This window comes from Miscanthus floridulus, chromosome 9, assembly GCF_019320115.1.
Source record: "Miscanthus floridulus cultivar M001 chromosome 9, ASM1932011v1, whole genome shotgun sequence".
Taxonomy (NCBI): domain Eukaryota; kingdom Viridiplantae; phylum Streptophyta; class Magnoliopsida; order Poales; family Poaceae; genus Miscanthus; species Miscanthus floridulus.
The window spans coordinates 102,562,960-102,568,875 of NC_089588.1; positions in this window are offsets into that span (position 1 = coordinate 102,562,960).

A 5,916-nucleotide genomic window follows, 5' to 3' on the forward strand; every position below is an offset into this window, starting at 1 on the left:
TATTAGGACAAGTTGCTCTAGACTTCGGAAATGGCTTGCTGCTCATTAGGAAAGTTCAGTTATCCTCGCTGAACAAGTGGATCAAATGAAGAGGAAGGCAGAAAACACTGATAGGGAGTTTGAGGAGTTCAAGAAATAGGCAACAGGAGGAGTACAATAAGCTCCATGAGCATATCATGCTCTTAAGCGCTGGTAACTCTTAGTCTTGTTGACGTACTAAACATGTGGTTGGTTTACTATTTTGATGTGAAATTTTGGCAACTTGATATGTGAACTCTATTAGTGGTGTGCTGCTGAGCTGAACTATTGTTATTTGATTTAGGTTCAATATAATTATAATTATGCATGTAGTTATTTTGTGCAGCAGTGTAGATCTGAAATCATTTTTTTGATGTAATAATGATTGGTGTGTACGTGGTAGATCTAACATAGGCATGTTGTTAAATAAGAATCTGACATGTGGACGAACCAATGAATGACATGTGTAAGAGCTAGGATAGGGCACGTGGGCCAATACAAATAAAATATGTGGTACAAATCCGTCCTACCATGTGGTTGAATCAGAAAAAGACACGTGGGTAGCTCAAGGCGCGACACGTGACCCAATAGAATGCTGACATGCGGACATATAGCATTGGGACACATGGTCGAGTAAAAGAAAGACACGTGGGGTATTATGGTAATGCCACGTGGACCAATAAAAATACGACACATGGTCCAATGAAGAAGTGACATGTGACCCAACTGTAACACGACATGTTGCCAATAGAAAACTGACATGTGGAACAACAGGGTCCTGACACGTGGTCCAGTAAGAACGTGAAATGTGCAAGAACCAGAGATGGCCATGTTGTGCAATAAGAAGGTGACACGTTCCCGAACCATTTCCAATGCAGCCGGCTATAGCATGTACATGTGGAAAAGCATCTCCAACGAAAGCACACAACAGCGTGGCTACCCCTAACCTTGCATGCCAAAGTAGTTCTATGACATTCTGTTTTCATCACAGATCAAGCCACGTCTATGACGAATTTCTAGAATCATCATAAATTTTTAAGAATGACGCGACTTATATGACGAACCATTTTTTTCATCATAAATTCATCATAAAACTAAAATTATGATGAATTTGGCACCTTCAGTGACGAAAGTTATTCGTCATAGAAGTGGATATTCCTAGTAGTGATCACCCGCACGTTACTAAGCCAGTTGATTTTTAGGGTGACCTATTGCAGGTCGAGCACTAAGGGTGTCACATTTTTCTTTGAGATCCATCGAGTAACAGCGGTTGAAATTTTCATGATCCTCATTAGTGGAAGAGCGAGGACGTTGTCTCAGAGCCCTGAGGCCAATATAATAGTGTCCCAGTGTGCAGGCACCACTGTGGGTGAGTAACGAACATGTGAGCAGTTGTTGGTAGTTGTGTTTATTACTCTTTGAGCTGGTAATGGGTAGAACGAGTGAACTGTCCGCTATCACTGAAAGTAAACGGTAGGGTTAAGCCTGACCAGCGGGGGCACTGTCATAAAACACTTTTTCAGATTCCTAGAGCTCGTACTTTGGTTATAGCCATGGCCCAACCATTTTTCTGATATCCCCCAAAGGGGCACACATCCGCTAAAATAAGCTACTTCGAGCTCATCCGGGTATTGGGAGATTTGCGTGACACAGAGTGTCAGAGGTTTTAGGATCAGACTGGTGACCATCCCGAATACCCCCTAACTCTAGAGGGGCAGGGTCGATAGTGATTCATTCGCTATCGCTTACACCTGCTGAGGGGGTGAGCCGGGCCGAGTACTCGGTCTGAGTGTCAGATCACTCGCCTGCACTGGCTCGAGTGAAGGTATATTGAGAACGGATCGCTAGGACCTGAAGGTGAGTTTGCTTACTGGAAGCTAGAGCATCAGTGTTTATGGCTCATTTTCTGATACGTGAGTGTGTGTGGTTGGGATGCTATCCGTGCGCCAGTTCCTGCTTATATAAAGAAGGGGGAGGCATAAATGGGCATAATTTTATTTGCGCACTATTTAGCTTACCTCCCTTTCTTTAGTTCTTCATCTTCCTCTACCTCTATCCCCTTAGATCCGATCTGATGGAAAGTGTGGGGAGCACGAGGACAGAGGCTTCGAGGCGGGAGGTGGGCAAGCGCTATCTGCCCATCCATCCTTCCTTTGTCGGGTAAGTTCTTGAACTAACCCGAATCGGGTGAACTTGGGGCTTTGTACTTCTTCTCACTAGGTGTTCTTCTAGACTTCCTGTGCTTGATGACGTGATTCCTACTGAATCGCCGGCCAGTGCTACGATGGTGGAAGCCATGGAACCACTAGTAGTCATGATGGATGGGGATGAAGCGAGTCATCTCCGAGCACAGTTGGAGGCTATACAAGAAGTGATGGCTAGGTCAGAGCGGGAAGCGGCTGACGCCATGGCGTACCATGTCGAAGCCTAGGCACAACTTCTTAGTGAGTTCCTGGTGAGATTCCCCGTTCATCCTTTTGAAGATGTCTTATCTTGATGAGCGGCTACTTGGACTATGCTTTCCAGTCGCCCGAGAGCAACTGGCCGCTACTCCACGCAAGGTAGCGAGGCTCCGTGATGCCAGCGTCATTCTGGCCGAGTAGGTGATGGAGGCAGAGCATGACCGTGATGCTACTATGGTTGACACTTCTGCCACGGCGGTGAGGGTGAGTCAATATTGAGACCGTCACGCTACCTTGCTGGAGGCATGTGGCAGTGTTATTGACGTGCTCTCACCGGCGGAGGTGAGCATAGAGGAGCACTTTAGCAATTTCCTGAGGTGGTTTGCCAAAGTCTTTCAGCACGCAGCCTGTCATGGGGCCGTGTTGGCATTGGTGGCCGCTACACTCTAGAGCGGTGAGGACCTTCACAACATGGCAATCAGGTTTCCACCGATGGAAGAACCTAATGATGGTGGTGCCCTGGCCATGGAGTTCAGGGGCGTGGTAGGCACCGTTACTGAATCTGGGAGGGTAGAGGATGTAATCCACTCTGCTCCTCATGATGTGTAAATTGTATTGGCCTTAGAATAAAGACTTTCTACACTTCATACTTTGTGTTTTCCTAAGTAATAGCCTTGTGGCTTCATGTAGTGTTAGTTGTAGCCCATGGATCATCGTAATAGGTTAGCATAACGTATCGCGGTGATTGATTGGAGACCCTTAACATGATTTTCCCACGAGTGCCTCAACAGGTCAGCATGATCTGCTTGGGTGCTTAGTTTAAGCCTAGGGACATACTGATTATCTTTTTGATGGAGTCTACTACATTTATTATGGTTGGTGGTACACCACCCGTAAACTAGTCCCTAGTATAGGGCTACTTTCTCACGAGTAGAACCGTCATAACAAGTCAACGTTCTAGGCGTTCGTGTAGACTTCACCTTTCTTGTTTACCAGCTTGTACATTCCTGACTTTAGCACTTTGGCCATGATAAACAGTCCTTCCCAAGGGGGTCAAAACTTGTTTTTCCCCTTCGTCGTTTGCACTCGGTGCAGGACTAGATCGCCTTGCATGAAGTTTAATGGTCAAACATGCTTACTGTGGTACTTGTGTAGCTGTTGCTGATATCTTGTAGAATAGACAAGCATCATTCCATGGTGCTTGTTGAGCCTATCGAGGGAATCCTGTAAGGCTTCCTCTACTGTGTCCTTGTCATAGGTGCAGAATCGAGGAGAGGCATAGCCGATCTCCTCAGGTAGTACCACATCTATGCCATAGATAAGGAAGAAGGGGGTGAACCCCGTCGGTCTGGTAGGTGTGGTCCATAGACTACACAGGACTAGCTGAAGCTCCTTGACCCATCTACCCTCAAACTTCTTTGGTTTCCTAAAGATTTGGGGTTTAAGACCCCGAAGGATGCAACCATTTGCTCTTTCTACCTAACCGTTGGTCTTGGGATGGGCCACTGTAGCCCATCTTACGTTGATCTGTTGTTTGTCACAGAAGTTGATAAATGCACTTCCCGTGAACTGGGTGCCGTTGTTAGTGATGATCGTGTTCATGACCCCATACCAGTTTATAACCTCCCTAATGAACTTGTCAATCATGACAAACCAGTGATCGAAGCCCTCGGGGTAGGCGGGAGTTTCCCGACGAGGTAGAGTCCCTAGATGGTGAAGGGCCATGTGATTGGGATCGTTTGGAGTTCTTGAGAGGGGACATGTTTTTTCTTGGCAAAGTACTGACATCCCTCGTAAGTCCTCATGATATGTTGTGCAACCTTAACCGCGATGGGCCAGTAAAACCCTTATTGAAAGGCTTTACCCACCAAAGTGTTCAGCGCTGCGTGGTGGCCACAAGCCCTCGAGTGTATATCTTGCAAGAGCTTTATCCTTTCTTCTATGTGTATGCACCATTGCAAGATTCTGCTTGTGCTTTTATGATGGATTTCGTCATCCCTCCTAACATAGGATTTAGCTCTCCGATGTACTCGATCAGCTTTGTCCCTGTTGATAGAGAGAATGCCGTGTCGCAGATAGTCAATGAGTTCCTACACCTAGTCTGGGTTAGAGTCTACAACCTTGGTGATGGTGAGTATGCTTGGCTTGGGGAGAGATTGAGTTTCAACTTCACAGCATGCCAAGGGTTTCATAAGCTCATCGAGGAACATGCTGCCTGGGGGCGTGTCTCGAGTTGAGCTGATTCTAGCAAGGCTATCAGCCTCTTCATTATCCCATCGAGGGATATGGCGTAGCTCAAGTCTATCAAACTTAACCTCAAGTTTTCTGACCTTAGTGCAATAGGCTTCTATCTTGTGGTCACGACACACTGAGGCTTTCATTACTTGCCCGAAGACAAGTTCAGAGTCTCCCGAAGCAACAAGTCTTTTGACCCCAAGGGTGACTGTGGTGCACATACCTCATTCGGTTCCTGCTGGGAGAGACCAAGACAACTCCCACTCCCGCTCCTTGTAGCATCAAAGAGCCATCGAATTACATACTCCAGTACTCCAAGTCGGCTACGGTCGGTTCGACGTGTGCTTCTGTCCATTCGGCAACAAAGTCCACCAAGGCCTAGGATTTTATAGACGTGCGTGACACATAAGTAATGCCATATGCCATAAGTTCTAGGGCCCATTTAGCGATCCGCCAGTCGTGTCCTGATTGTTGATGAACTCTCCTAGCGGGAAGGAGGTGACCACGGTAATCAGGTGCGCATCGAAGTAGTGAACCAGCTTCTTCTTTGCCAAGTACACCCCATAGAGTACCTTCTAGATGTGTGTGTAGCGAGTTTTGCTCTCGGCCAGTATTTGACTAAGAAAGTATACCGGTCGCTGAATGGCCTAAATGTGGCCTTCTTCCTTTCTCTCTACAACTATTGCCATGCTCACCATCTGAGTGGTAGCTGCGACCTATAGGAGTAGAGGCTCTTCTTTGTGAGGAGTCACTAAGATGGGGGATTTGGTGAGTAAGTACTTGATATCATCGAAGTCTTTTTGAGCCTCTAGGGTCCATTGCTAGTCTGGCGTCTTGCGTAAGAGTTTGTAGAGGGGAAGTCCTCTTTCGCCCAGCCTAGAGTTGAATCGGCTTAAGGAAGCTAGGCAACCCATGAGCTTTTGGGCGTCCGTTAATGCTCGAGGAGGTCCCATATCGAGGATGGCTTTGACCTTCATTGGATTGGTTTCAATCCTGTGTACCGATACAATGTAACCGAGTAGTTTACTGGATGGTACCCCAAAGGTACACTTTTCTGGGTTAAGCTTGATCTTGAACTTTCGAAGGCTGGTGAAGGTCTCCGAGAGATCTTGAATAAGGTTCCTAGCTTTTGATGATTTTATGATGATGTCATTAATGTAAGCTTCAGCATTTCTACCGATCTGTTCATGGAGGCAGCGCTTCATACAGCGCTGGTAAGTAGCCCCCATGTTCTTTAGCCCAAACGACATGGTGATGTTGT